The sequence below is a fragment of the Tauraco erythrolophus genome, chromosome 11 (genome assembly GCF_009769465.1).
Source record: "Tauraco erythrolophus isolate bTauEry1 chromosome 11, bTauEry1.pri, whole genome shotgun sequence".
Lineage (NCBI taxonomy): Eukaryota > Metazoa > Chordata > Aves > Musophagiformes > Musophagidae > Tauraco > Tauraco erythrolophus.
Genome location: NC_141475.1, coordinates 17,029,967 through 17,044,970, shown reverse-complemented (window position 1 = coordinate 17,044,970; position 15,004 = coordinate 17,029,967).

Here is a 15,004-nt window from a genome sequence, read left to right as displayed (position 1 = left end):
GCATGTTTTGTTAAGACTAGTATCTTTCAAAGCACTTCAACTTAAACGGGAACAGCATTTTCCTTTGAAAGACAACTTCCATTATAAACAAACTATCAGATCTGCATCGGTTATCACACTTGCCTTTTTCTGCATGTCGTCTCAGTTTTCAGTACTTGCAGTTTCCCAGTCTTCTAAGATTTATTAAAGAATTAGGTCAGTGATGCCATGAGCTCCTCAACCGACCCTCTAGCAATTGAAAAGCCTCCAACTGTATTCTCACAGCTAGCTGGAAAAATCAACATGTTTGCATATCAGATTGTACCAGCTCCTCAAATCTCACTAATCTCAGGTCCAAGAACTTGGCTGTGGATAATGCCCTACTACCTTTTTCCTCCTATATATTGCCAACACAAATGGAGATGTCTCTGAAGACAGTAATCCATGCCTTCTGCTTTTCTCAGGCTCTTTCAGTGCACTCTGTTGCCAGTGAAAGAAAATTCTGCTCCATTCACGCTAACATTTTAATTGCATGCTCTTTTCTGGAGGCAGCCGAGAGTAACATCTAGCATTTTGTTTCACATCTCTGCCTTGAAAGCATCTGCTCCACTGGTGGTGATGCACGAGAGAGCAGCTGCTCGCTCCCATTCAGTATCAGCCTCACTGGCACATGTTCATTTACGTGCATTTAACATCCTGATGGAGGCAGACAGCATCTCAGACTCACTCGCTATATCCTGCAGATTTGCACACGTGAAAAAAACACAATCCACAAATATCTGGCTATTGTCCCCTAATATCTGCATCTATTTTGGTTGGTTTCATCCACTCCAGCAGCACAATCCTGCCAGAGTCCCAGTTCACCCAAACAACAGTAAATGCTCAGTTGGTCTACTTTGGCCCAGCATTTGGCACAAAGCTGGACCTGAATGAAGAAGAGAGCTGGCATCTGGGTTACGTCAACACCTAGTTACTACCCAGCTCCTCAAATAGCCATCAGACTCCATACAGGGCTACTCTATTAATGCTGGGTACTAGTTTTCTGCTTGCTTGGCTTCGTGCTCCCTTTTGCCTTGAGGTCTTCAAGGATACAGTTTAGTAAATGCTGACAGTGTCAGTAGAGTCCATTCATATCACTCTAATGGTAAGTATTTATTATTGCCTCTTTTGGGACATATGGAAACTGACCCGAGTAAGAGCGCTAAGTTACTCTTTTCCCTGGGGACACCTTGCACCTCTGTTTTGCTTTGTTCTTATCAGTGTGTCAGATCTTTCCCGCACACCCCCTCTCACTTCTACCAAGCTCCTATGCACAGACATCATTGGGAAGATGTCCAGAGCTCTCTCCAAACCTAATACTTTGCTCAGTCTGGCTCAACTGCTTGGAACTGTTGGAGCGGGTCCAGACCATGAAGATGATCCAAAGGCTGGAGCACGTCTCCTATGAAGACAGGCTGAAAGAATTGGGGTTGTTCAGACTGGAAAAGAGGAGGCTCCCGAAAGACCTTCTAGCAGCTTTCCAGTACCTAAATGGGGCCTACAAGAAAGATGGAGAGCGATTTTTTTTTGCAAGGATGTGTAGTTATAGGACAAGGGGCAATGGATTTAAACTGAAAGAGAGTAGATTTAGATGAGATATAAGGAAGAAATTCTTCATTTTGAAGGTGTGAGGCACTGGAACAGGTTGCTCAGAGAAGCTGTGAACGCCCCATCCCTGGAAGTGTCCAAGGCCAGGTTGGATAAGGCTTTGAGCAACCTGATCTAGTGGAAGGTGTCCCTGCCCATGGCAGAGGGGGTAGAACTAGATGAGAACTATGATTCTATGAACTCCTCTTACATTAATTTTATGCCAAGGGAGGATCCAAGGTCAACACTTTGTAAACTAGATCAGGATGATTTAGCTTCCCATCTTCAATTGTAGTTTAGCTACCCCTCTTTCTTGCCTGTCTGAAGCTTCTTGATAACCATTGACATGCACACAAGCAGCATCGAAATGTTCCCAGCTGCTCTGCACACCAGCCTATTAGAGGAAAATAGACTTAGCAGGTGTTTGAGATTCACTGTCTGGCTGTACTCCAGCCTACCTGCGTGCTTTCTTTCTCTCACTTTCTTCTCACTGAAATATAGCAGCTTGCCTCCTGCCCTTATACCCCTCTGTTATAACAGTATCTGGACAATTCAGTCTCTAGTGTATTCTTTCTCTCCATCCTCCACGGGTATGGAAGCATGTGCCAGGTGCTATGCAGATGTCAGGAGACACCTTCTGCTCTGAAGAGGCTCTTCTCTTATTTTGTGTGATACCAGCTGCCATACATAGCCCGACAGTAAACTTCCTGAAGGTACACAAGTCTCCCCAGTTTGGCCCTGCATACAGTGAAGAGGTCAACACAGCAGATGCTTTTGAGCAGTGACTTCATCAGCAAACATGGTCCAAATCAGTGTGCAGACGCCTGTCTGCCAGTTACCAGCCTAATGCCGGAGCATCCAGATCTGAGCAGCCTGCAGGGTGTCAGCTCCTGTCATCGGCTGTTTCAGTTTGGTGGTTAGCTTATATTCAGTCTCTAGCAGGTGATGTTATGAAAGGAGATGGAACAAGAAAAACTGTGGCAGAGAAAATAGATCACATCATTCCAATTAAAAAAAAATATTCATCCTGGCATTTTCAGTTGCACTTTTATTTATGGTAGAGTTAGTTGTTTTTTTTTTTTATTGGAAACACAGCATTTGGCAGGCAAATAGCAGCTCTCCATTATAGTACTACAAAGTCAAACTGTGGCCACTCACTTCACAGACTAAAGGTAACCTTTATTATTCCCTGTTTAGCCGATGCTTTTACAGAAATACAAGAATAAGAAAAGCAACTTTCCCAAAAGCGAGCTCTAGGGCTATTGTTGAGAATTCACAGATGCCTGGCTGGCACTTTAGCAGCATTCCCCATTAGCTGCTGTCACCTTTATCACTCGGTTGGAAAAACTACTACATTATTTCATTTTCATTGCTTTCCTCTCAGGTTGGCATTTGGCCTTTCTTTTTAAATATCGTATGCTGTAACCTCCCTTCCCTTACAACTAGGGATAGTTAGAAGTTCTTACTACCTCTCATCCCTGGCTGCAAAAGCTGAGCAGACAGGATTAATACTAGACAGTGGTTACATTAATATTTTCCTTCATTTTTGAAAAATAGAAAGCACCAAATAATTAAGTAACATCGCTAGCAGGTGGCAGGGAGAATCCTTGCGTTAAGTCCCACCTGCAGCAACTCCTTTACTGCCTTTAGCAACTCCCTTAAGGGTCACCTCATTAACTAATCAGTCAATGCTTATTAACTACATCAGTCATGTCTGAGGAATATAGCTGGGCAGGCAAGCCCTACAGAATTAACTGAGAGGCAGAGTTAAGTTGAGTTGACTTGAGTTGTATCACCATATGCCTTCTTTGGAAGCAGGAGGTGGAAGTGAAGGTCACCAGAAACCACTTTTCCTGTGGATCACTGTGGTAAAGTATAACTTACTATCTCCCTTAGGAGAAAACACTGAGATGTGGATGTCTGAGTACCTCCAGATACCTTACTCTAGATAATCACCCCTGGTTCCATAGAGACTTCATTGTGGAGCAGAGAGATGACTATTGCATCTATTAAGCCTAACTTGTTCAGTTGAAATGCAGTTTCTGCATTACCTCTGTAGAAAAATTCAAGGTAAATGTGCTGCTTCTTTCTTGCTGCTTTCAAAAAGAGCTTTGAGTTTTGGGGATCCAGATTCCCAGCACTTGCAGAGCTGACTGGACAAGATTACTCTCTCCCGTGTATCCTCATGTCCTGTTACATGTGAAATGGATGTTTTAACTAGTGACCTTAAAAGTTTCTAGCGCTCTCTCTCCTTCTCTATGTTTTTGTGAAGTTAACTTCTTTTATGGAGCTCCCCTAGACTAGCTGTTGCAATGTGCAGGCTATTCTGGACAATCCTAGTCTGGATCAACCCAAAACATATTTTTTTCTTTTGATATTCCCCCTTACTATTTACTATCCCTTTTCTGCTGGCCCGTTTGGTTTTGAAGAGACGCACACAGAGTCTTGCAAAAGCCTGGCATTGTGTTCATGACTTGCTTTGCACAGAAGTAGTCAGATAATCAGTAATGATAAATACATGTGAAATCTGTAACTAGCTTGTACCTTTCCCACTGTGCCATCAGCTGTAGCTACTACAGGCTGATTAACACACTGGGAGTATATCACACCTTTCTGAAGTGCCTGTGGAGTGGGCTGGGCGGGGTGGGAATGTGAGTAGGTTATTTTGTCTTGTTCTGTGTTTTTGTGATGTTTTGACTCCTAATACATGGCTTCATATGTAAGGGTGAAGGGTTCATTTTTTTCCTTGTGGCTGAAGCCTTCTAGTAACTGTGCTTCCCTGTTAACCCTTGCTGTGTTTCCAGGGTTGGACAACCATCTACAGAGATTAGTGGTGTTTTCTAGAGATGGAGTCAGACAGTGCCTTTCAGGTGCAGCTGAAAAGGCAGGTTATCCTCATAAGAAATGCAACCAGCAGTTTGCACTTCCCTCTGCATTAAGCATGCACTAGAAAGGTCAGTAGATGGCTGGCAGGGGCCCTTCAGAGAAGATGGTAGCACGGGGCTTGGCCACAGATCGTCCTGCTCAGAGCACTTCTGCTGGCACTCACCTCTCATGGGCACTGGGTTCATTAACATTTCTACCACAGGACAACACACCTTGCCACTCTGATAAGGCAGCTCTTTTGAGATGTCTTGCTTGCTCTAGACACCCTTGCATGGAGACGTCAGCTCCTATTGTGTTGACATGCGTAGCAGGAGTGCTGTGATATTTGCTCTGTGCTCTGGATGGGAGCTCTTCTAGCTTCCCCCACCTACTTCACACACAGATACACGCACACTTCAAGCTGTCCATTGTATCTCAAGTGAGTGGAAAGTATTTGCTAAAAATATTTATGCAGAAGTTATTTATGGCCTGGCCCACATCAACCCTGTGGCAGCCGTTACACAATGCTGCACAAAGAAGCCCTTATCTGGAGGAGCACACAGGCTGTTTTACAGCCCATGCGTTACCAAGAGGCAATCCTACTGGCTTCTTAATCAAATCCTAGGAATCTAAGGGCTGGACATTCAATTTAGATGTCAAATCTGGTCAAACAGGCTCTGCCAAGCTGCTTTCTAATGTCTCCCAATTTGAAGTGGGCTCTGGTAGAAAGGATCAAAAAATGCTGCACTACTCTGAGGCATGGTACCTTTCCCCCAAAACTGGGGATAGGCAAAGCATGTCTCCCCAGGTGGAATTTAGTTTGAAATTATCTTTTTTTTCCTCTCTCTACATGTCGTAGTAAGCATCATAGCAGCCTGTGGAAGGGGAAGGAGACTTACCCCTCAGCTGACTCTTGGCCCATACCCACAGGGCTGGGCACAGAATCAGATCTGGCTCACAAACGTGCTTCACTGCTAGACTGCATGTCTAGCCTAGGTGGCTTTTAGCTCAAACTCTAATAAAGGTATGGAGAGCTTATAAACCCTTACATTTTTTAAATCTATGTCTAGGCTTGGAGAACAAAAATGACTCAAAATTGAGTGCAAAGGAGATCTAGCCTTTTGTCTGGACTATCTCCACCTTCATATAGCTTTTTTGATTATGTTTATAGTCTGCAGTGGCCTCATGGGTGCTGATCTTTAAAGGTCTGCACTAAAACTTCCAGCCTCACCTGTTATGGTGAGGACATGAGAAGTGAGCTTACGCAGGTAAGAAAGCAGAATATACTCTTGATATAATGACACTGGTGGGATCCAAATATATTAGAGGAGTGACAGGAATATTAGCACTTTCCTGCCCAGCTGCTCAGTACCAGTGCCTGTGAGTCTGCGGTGATTAGAGCATAATTCCTCAGTGTACTTAGGAGATGGCAGAGGGAAGGAGTGTTAAAATTCTTGCTGCTCTCAAGGTAGGACACATCAGTTTCCCCTTTTCTATCAGGTCACTCAACTTCCCAGGGAGTTCAGATTAGTTTGACATACTTGTTCTCCTCAAATCTCTGGTGACAGGTCTTTATCATTTCATTGTCTGTTTGGTGCTAATGATGGGATGCTCGGTAATCACTCGCATGTCCTGGCTCCTGCAAAGGCTAATCCCCAGAGCCCCTCTCTGCCCGCTTTTTAAGATAAGTGTTACAGTTGCCCTTTTCCACTCCTCCGGGACCTCTGCTGTCATCTTTGCCTTCCCAAATGCAATCACTAATGGTTCAGAGGTTTAGTTCAGCTAATTCTTTAACCACTCCAGGGGGAATTTCAGCAGCCCTCACCAGCTTGAATGCAAGGGGTTTTTATAAGTCTGGATATTTCTTTAAATCATTCTCCTGCTATGCTGCTTCGGAGTAAACTATTCTCTTAATCCAATTAACCATCTTAACTGCTTGGTTAAAATGTAGTTGTCTGAAAAATACAACAAAATTAATTTTGAGTATTTCAGCTTTAACATGCTTTTTCTCACTGTTGGCTCTTTTTCCCTACCAAGTAATGGACTGGTAGCATCTTCTGACACAGCCTCTCCCTCTTTCCCTTGCATCTCCACCTCCCTCCGTGTGGAAGGACAGGCTAAAGTGCTGCTTTCTCAGGACTTTTCAGAGAAAAAACGACACATGGAAATCTTCAGAGATGGAGAATCAGGTGGGATGTACATGTTGATGACACCTTTCTGCTCCTGGGAAAGCCTTCATGGGACTGCGGGACTTTGTCAGCAATACTTGGGTGCAGGTGGACAACTCTGAAGGCAGTTTGTGCCCTCTTATGCATTTGCTAATTTGGATGCTGTTTGATCTGCCGTGGGTAGATTTCGTCAGTGTTAAACTGAACCTGTCTCTGTTATCTGGGTTTCCCAGGTTGAGGACAATGGCATCCTTGGAGCTCCCACCAAGAAGCCAGAGGAGCCTCACTCTGCCTCAACTGTGTTTGAGCCCACCCTGCAGCTCTGCAGAGCTGGAACTGTCCGTTAATACCCATGTGTTTGCCCCAGAGGACAACTCTCCACACGAAATGGGCGGGAAACCGGTTCATTTAGATACACATATGGAAATTCAGAGGAGAACTGCTTCTTGATTAACCCTTTTTATTGCTTCCTGACATTCCTGAGTTGTTCTGCAGGATGGCTATCAGCTGCCACTGTTCAGAAAAGAACATTAAATTTCTTTTCCTGATGCTTTTCTACCTTTTGCAGCTGTCAAGAAGCACATGATCTGTGAAAATCAAGTGATTTAGTTCTAGTTTTCCAGGTCTAAATCAGTTATGAGCTACTGAGATCAGTAGCGAACTAATGTGCAACAGACTATCAAACATGTGCTGCTGTGGTTTTCCTTCCTGTGAAGCACTTGGTTATTATCAGAAGCAAGATCTTGAACACTTGGTTGTGGAGCAGTCACTCCTGTGTCTCTAAAGGGTCCAAAACAGGAAGAAAGTTTTTAAAGCCCCAAAAATCACTGTTTTAGCTGATCAGTATTTTCAGGCCGATCTGATTTTGGAAGGACTTCCTGCATTAGTTTATGGTCCTCAAGGACAGTAAAGCTAAGTGTGGATAGGCATCTGCATGTACTGTAGTTGACAGTGAATGCAGGTAAACAGCATTTGCCCATATAAAAGAAGCACATGTCTTTGAGTGACATTCTGGGTATATTTACCTGGTTTTAAAACTAACTTGGCAGTGTAGTTTTAAACCAAGCTCAAACTGAGTGTCCTCCCCTCACCTGATGTCAGCTAGTGACTGCGGGGGGCCAGGAGCTCTTAGAAAAAGAGCACAGAATTCATACAACAACCCAGTTTTGGGAAGTGAGCACAGCAAGTAATAATTATTCTTGCAGGCATAAAGTTAAAAATCAGATGAACGCACTCCTAATCATCTGCTGGCATTAATCAAAACACTGAATCCAAGGCAGAGCCCAGCACAGACATGGCTCAGCAGAGTCTGGCCAGCTGTAGCCTAGAAAAGCCCAGCAGGAAACAATCTGTAAAAGTAAATTCTTGTAGAAAAACACAGAAAAGGAGCAGCCTTAAAAAAACGGTGTTAACATGAAGCTTTGGGTATCCAGCACAGATATGGAGCTGACAGCCAGATAGCGGTTTCAAACATGGTTACAAACTTTGTGTGAGTCTTCCCAGTTTCTTCCAAAGCCTTCTGCAGGACATCCAAGAGATTTAACAACTGGAGCCAAATGTTTCTCCCTACCAACAGTGTCCTAGTTGATGACACTGATTTGCAGAAAATCCTAATTCAGACTGAGATCTTAGGTGCAATTGTAGGTATTGTTATACCCAAATGAAACATGTTTTGAAATTGGCAACCGAGCAAGTAATCTAATGCAGCCTCTCCTCTTTCATTCACAAATTTGTTGGGATGAACTCTGTTTTTTTTGGGGGGGTTGTTTTTTGTTGTTGTTTGTGTCTTGGGCTTTTTTTTTTTACTCACTCTAGTGAGTGGTGTGAGAGAATGGCTTCCAGCCTGCCTGGAGTACTCCTGTTAATCTTTGCACAAAAGCTCAAGACTATTTCTGGACTCAAGTGTTTCATCAAAATTCATTTATGGTCCTGAATTTTTTTTATTTAGTGAACATTAGTACTCAAAGTGCCTTTCTTAATGTTCTTGTCTGAGTATTTGAGAAAATACTAATATTTACTCATCAAAACATCTAGATTGACTTTGAGTTTCTGCAAAATATATAGTTTATATATAAAACCACAAAAAAGTATTTTTCCATCACATGATCATAACCCTATTTTCTGACCACAAGAATTGACTGGGTGAGAGTTTCCAAATGGAAATTTCATTTCTTTTCATTTCTGTGATACTAGGGAATCTAACGCCATTTGCTTTTTTGGATTATCTTGGATCATAGCAGAAGTCTCTCCAATTTAGCATAGACAGACTAGCATTTTCAAAAAATAAAATACTAGCATTTACTCTTAAGTTTAAAGGAAAAGTTTTCTATTCAGTGTTTTGAAAGAGTTTGCTTTCCATACAGCTCAGCAATTGTAGCTATCTAGATATCTACTGTAATACCTCTCTTCTCTGGCTACTGTTTAAACAAAGATCAGTGTTATTATTTTTCCATCTCAGAGCTCTTTTAACAGTTACTTACACTGACCACAGATCACAAAGTCTATGGTCCCATAGATCACAAAATATGAGCTCATGTTCTGATGAATCGTCGATTGTTTCCAAAGGGTTTGTAGGCAACGCAGCTTGGGAAAGGAATGTGGAGTGACTATATTTTTGCTTCCATTATTCATCCATTCCTTTTTCCCCCAAATAGCCTCTTTTCAGTTCCGAGGCATGTGTGGACTAGAAATAGCATCAGCCCTGGAGGGTTTTCCTTTACAATTCACTCAGACATTCATTCTCCAATTTAGGGTGTCTGTTCTCAACTTTGCAGAATATCATCTCCTTCCCCTGCCCCATCCCATGTGCCTTCCAGATAGCGGTGACCAGGCTGCCTCGGGAAGGGAGATCCTCAATCAGGCCAAAGTCAGAAGGACCCCACTGCTTCTCTGCCAGCCAGCAGATGTAGCAGCACCTGATTTTTATTAGTTGGAATAGACAGTGCAAAATCCCCTGTTTTATGCTTAATAGTCACTAGAGGGCAAAGCAGGTCTCCGTAAGGCGATCCTGCAGCCCAAAGGGAGGTTACCTGGCTCTTGCCTTTGGCTCATGAGTCTCTGGTGTGGGCTCCTGTCTGCAGGGATAGGACTGGACAGTCTCATCCTGGCTGCTGATTTACCTGGTTTGGGACACAGTCAAGTTTGCCCAGAGACAGCATTTCTTGTGTGTTTCTGGTTTTGGAACACACTGTTGGCATCTTTGATCTTCTTTTGGTTATAGAAGAGCATCTCATAAGGTCAGAGCAAGGATCCTCGTAGTCCAGCTTCCATCCAGTCATGCATTTCGCTATCAGGAGACACCAAGGGAAAAATATTGAACTGTTTTCCCCAGAATATCCTCCTAGCCACCTGTGGCTCAGATAATTCAGGATGCAGAGCTTGGACCTTTGTAGATAATGCATGTTTTTCTTGAATTTCTGATTGATTTTTGCATCCCAGTAGCCCCTGAGGACCTACAGTGCTCTTGGACCAGAGTTTACTTGGGTATTGCATGAAAAAAACACACCTCTTTTTGCCTGTCTTGAACATGCTGCCTTGTTGTTTCATACCATGTCCCCCTGTGTTGATATTAGAGGCAGCAAGCTGAAGCTGCCTTTTCATCCTCAGCAGGCCCATTGTGAGTTAAAGTAGCTCTGCTATGTTCTCACCTATTTTTTTCCCTTCTGGGGTGAAAATGCCTAAGGTATGTGGTGGTTTGAACATTCACTACGCCATTCATCCTGCATGGCAGATCAGGAACCACCCCTTGAAGTCAGTGTGAAGCTAATCAGGGAAAAGTCAACTGAGAGGGAAACCTGGAGATGACAACTCCAGGGCAACAGGATATTTTTCTTGGCATGGCTGCATCCTCAACATGTTGAGAAAAAAAACACCCAAGAGAGGATAATAAAAGGTGCTAATGAAACATTAAGTATCACATGTGTAGGAGTGTACTCTGTTGATACTGTCCCGAAAGTAAGATATTTTCATGTCAGTGTGCACTAAAATGCCTTTGGAGAGTGCTTATGCAGCAAGAACTTTACACCTGAGATTTGTGCTGCTGAACTTTTTGATTCTCAGCACCTTGGTGGATATTTAGGCTCCTGAAATTCAGAGCAGAAATGTTTTAGTGTTTCTAAAGTAAATGGTGGACTTCATAAAAAAATTAGAACACTTTGGTTTGAAGTCTCTTCTGATAAGCAGATCTTGAAGTACTTAAAAAAAAATTCACTATTCTTCACAGACCTGAAAAACCATTTTTCAACTATCTCTGCTAGAAGTTTTTGAGTACAAACATTCAAACCAACTTCTGCAGTCAGTCTCCATCACTCCATATTCTGCCACTTACTAAATCCAGCTCACCTGGGGAGTGGAGATCACTATGGGTCAGCTTACATGGCAGTAACAGTTTGGCTGTTGGCAGGTGTACCTGGTGCCATGGAGGTGGATTGAGCTCCAGATGGAAAGGGCCTGCAATGGGCTGACAAGGAATTTCATATGAGCAGCAGGGTCTCCTTTTCCAGAGTGCCAGCATGGGTTTTCCTGCAAGGGAAAGACTTTTCAGTCTGTAGGGCTTTATCCTGAGACAGCAAGTCAGCTCATAAATAGCACCTTGGGTGAATACACCCAACCCTGAGCCAAAAACAACAAAGCCTGTGCTCAAGCCTTGCTGCTGTGAAAAGATAATTGCTTTTTGAGTTGTGCAAATGTCCCACATAGAGCCATTTAGCTGAGATCTTTTATTACCTTGAAAACCCTGAAACGAGCATGGTGCATGTAATGGTCAGGGAGGTCTACGGCAACCCCAAGGAGGTTGGAAAGGCTGGGACTTTCCAGTCAATGGAATCATGGATTTGCACTGCTGAGCATTCAACTCAAATTTGTACTCTCAGCAGAGACTGGTGGGCTGTCTGCGAGCAGCTTACATGATGCAGAGCGGGGCCAGAGTATGCAGCAGTTGCTGAGCCACTGCCAGGAGTACTCTGCTTTTGGGAAAGACCAACTGTTCCAGCTCACACTGAGAGTTCCATGAAAGTCAATGGGAGGATGTATTTTATTTTGGTGTATTTACATTTGACCTTACTGAAGGACAGACAAAGGTCTAAGGCTACATTTTTTTTTGCTTTTACCCATTTAAAATGAGGCATCTGAATGCCTGGTCTTGACTTTTTGATTGCTAAGCAGCCACAGCTCACTCTGAACACAGGGATAATTGTAAGTTCTCATCACTTCTGGAAAATGGGCCATTAAATAGGTCATTAAGTATAGCATTAGCTGTCTCATTTCAGCCACCCAGGCTGAAGAAATTTGGCTGTTGAAAGGCAAACAGAGGCTCAGATTAGCACGGGGTGCAGACCTGCTGCTGTTGTTTCCTTCTGCACTGCAACAGCACAGGCAAACTGGGAGCCTGCAAACACATGCTGTGAAGCCCACCTTGGCATTTAATAATCTGTCTTCTCAGGGGGAATCAAACCTTTCCTGAAACCATGTTTACAGAACACAGAGGAGATCCACAGCCCCACAGGACCTCTGAAAGTGGAAATCAGAGTTCTACATTTTTAGATCATTGGCTTGTACCTGGTTCAGGTTGGAAGGTCACTCAAATAGCGGCCCTTGGTATCTTGCTGTGAAATGAGCTGATTGCTGTCTCTTTTGGAGCCTGTCTGTCCAGAGGAGAAGGACCCTGGTTCCTCATATAAGCAGTCTCCTGTGAACATGGGAAAGGCTGTACCACCTCAGCCCAAAGGTTCATCTAGCCCAATGTGCTGTCTTCAGCAGTGACAAAAGCAATCCACAGGAAAGAACATAAGAACTTGGCAAGGACACATTACTCTTCCTAACTCCGACTATTTGCTGCTCAAGAACCGCCAGAGCCCAAAGGAGTTTCTGTCTTTAGTAACTCAACACATTTATCTGTCAGGAAGTTTGTCCTCCTTGGTCTCACATAGACTTGTTGCATCCACAACATACTTAGACAGAGATAGACTGAATGAATCTGAGAAGTGAATTAGAGAGAACGAATGTGAAGAACAGTCGGAAGCAGCACGAGGAAGCAAGCCAGCTCTCTTCTGGCTCAATTTCTCCTTGAGGCAGCTGTAGGAAGCCCTTTTCCCAACATGCTGAGTCTTTGCCATAGCTTTGGATTTGCTGAACCAGTTTGTGAAGAATCAGGAACATACAGAAAAAAATATATTAGTGAGGAATTTAGCACGAATGTGAGCAAATTAAGCCAACTGTGGGACTATGAGATGACCCCACCTAAACCCACATGTGTTCTACAGGTCCCGGAAACAAAACTGAGGGCTCAAATAGCGTCATTGTACTACAGTGAGCTCTCTTTTTTGAAACATTTAATGATAAATGTTTAAACAGCTGCCCTCATAGGATTCAGGGAAGGAGAGCAGTAAGGCATTGTCTTGTATTAAAGCCACAACTGGACCTTGTCCAGGGCTGAAGAATTTGTAGGTGACCTGAGTACATTTTTCATGCGTTTTGCTGAATCCCCTGCATGGCGTAACTTTCTCTGTGGGAGACTTAGCCAAACAGTCTGAAGAAAAGAAAGAAATGTGGACAAACCAGCTTCTGTGATTTATTGCCTCAAAGCCATTCAGTAGAGATTGTCCCAGCTGGTCATAAACTACATATTTCCTACTTCAGTGGAGAGGAAGAAGGGTACTGGATGCACATTTTGCCCAGATAGAGATCTCTATTCTTTAATTTATCTCACACACTTAGGACAAATGAATAGTACTGTTGATCTTATCCCATGTTTAATTTCTTGTTTATTTTTCTTTTCTTAGCCCTTCCCCCCCCCCCCTCCTTTGCTTCCACTCCCTCTAAGGTCAGGTGAGATTTACAGAAAGAGAAATAGGCCTGTCTCATATTTGACAAGATGGGAAGTTTCTTCTATCAGCTTTATATGAGGCTGGAGGCTTGATAAAACTCATAAATCAACAACCTTGGAGATCAAGGTAGAGCAAACCTTATTCGTCTCATACCCTTAGTAACTATAATGCCTCAACTAGTGTGATCCTAGAGAATATAAATAGTCAAGGAATACTGATGTCGTCCCCCCCGACATCAAACCATCACAACTGAGTCTTTATTTTTTTCTCTTAGCACTGCTAATGGTGATTTTCTTCCTAAATGTAGATGGAGTTTACAGATCCATTAATTGAAAATATTGTGAGGACATGAGTGTGTGTCTGCACCAGGGTTTCTGTTGAGATCAGGATCACTTTGCAAGTAAATTGGTTTGCATTGTGGTGCCATCTTAATGATGCTTGAATTAGTGTCCCTTTGGAGGAAACTTTTCTGGAATATGTGTTCCCCAAATCCATTCCAGTCACTACTGGGAAACTGATCCTGGGATCAGACTGTGGATGGCATGAATTAAAAAGAGGAGGGGGGGTGGGAAGAATCCAACCATGAAATGCATTTACCGCGGATGTCAAATCCTCAGCAAAAACCTTCCTGGTCCACGGCTCTGCTCCTCTTAGTCCATCTTACTTGTTAATGTAGACAGTCTTAGAAAATCCACAGATGATCCTCAGTGAATTTGAAGGCTTTGTGGCAAAGCAATTCCATCATAAAGCACAAAATAACAGTAGGAAATTAAATGAGTCAGAGGCCAGGTGTGTTGTGTGTCACCTGTCTGCTCGCAAGACATGTGAAATGCAACTTTTTCTGTTGTGACAGATAGGAATTATTTAAAATATGAGTGGTCTTTTTTTATTTCCATGTAAATAAAATTCTTACTTGTTCAATATACTGAATTGTTGGGGCTGTGAAACCCCCCTCAAAAAGGGAGGAAACCTGAGTTTCCTCCAATGGATGTGCATGTGCCACAGGATTTCAAGAGCAGCTTCATTCATAGATTCATAGATTCATAGATTTCTAGGTTGGAAAAGACTTTAGAGATCATCAAGTCCAACTGTCCCTAATCCCCATTAAACCATATCGCTAAGTAGATCATCCACCCTATTCTTAAACACATCCAGGGATGGGGACTCAACCACCTCCCTGGGCAGCCTATTCCAGTGGCTGACAACCCTTTCAGAGTTGAAATACTTCCTAACATCCAACCTGAATCTCCCCTGACTAAGCTTATACCCATTTCCTTTTGTTCTATCACCCAACACTAATGTAAAGAGCCCTTCCCCTACCTCCCCACCATCCCTTCTCAAGTATTTGTAGGCTGTAATCAGGTCTCCCCTCAGCCTCCTCTTCTCCAGGCTAAACAGCCCCAACTCCCTCAGCCGCTCCTCATAAGTTTTATTTTCCAGCCCCTTGACCAGTTTAGTCGCCCTTCTTTGGACTCACTCCAGGAGCTCAATATCTCTCTTAAAGCGAGGGGCCCAAAACTGGACACAATATTCACATTTTAT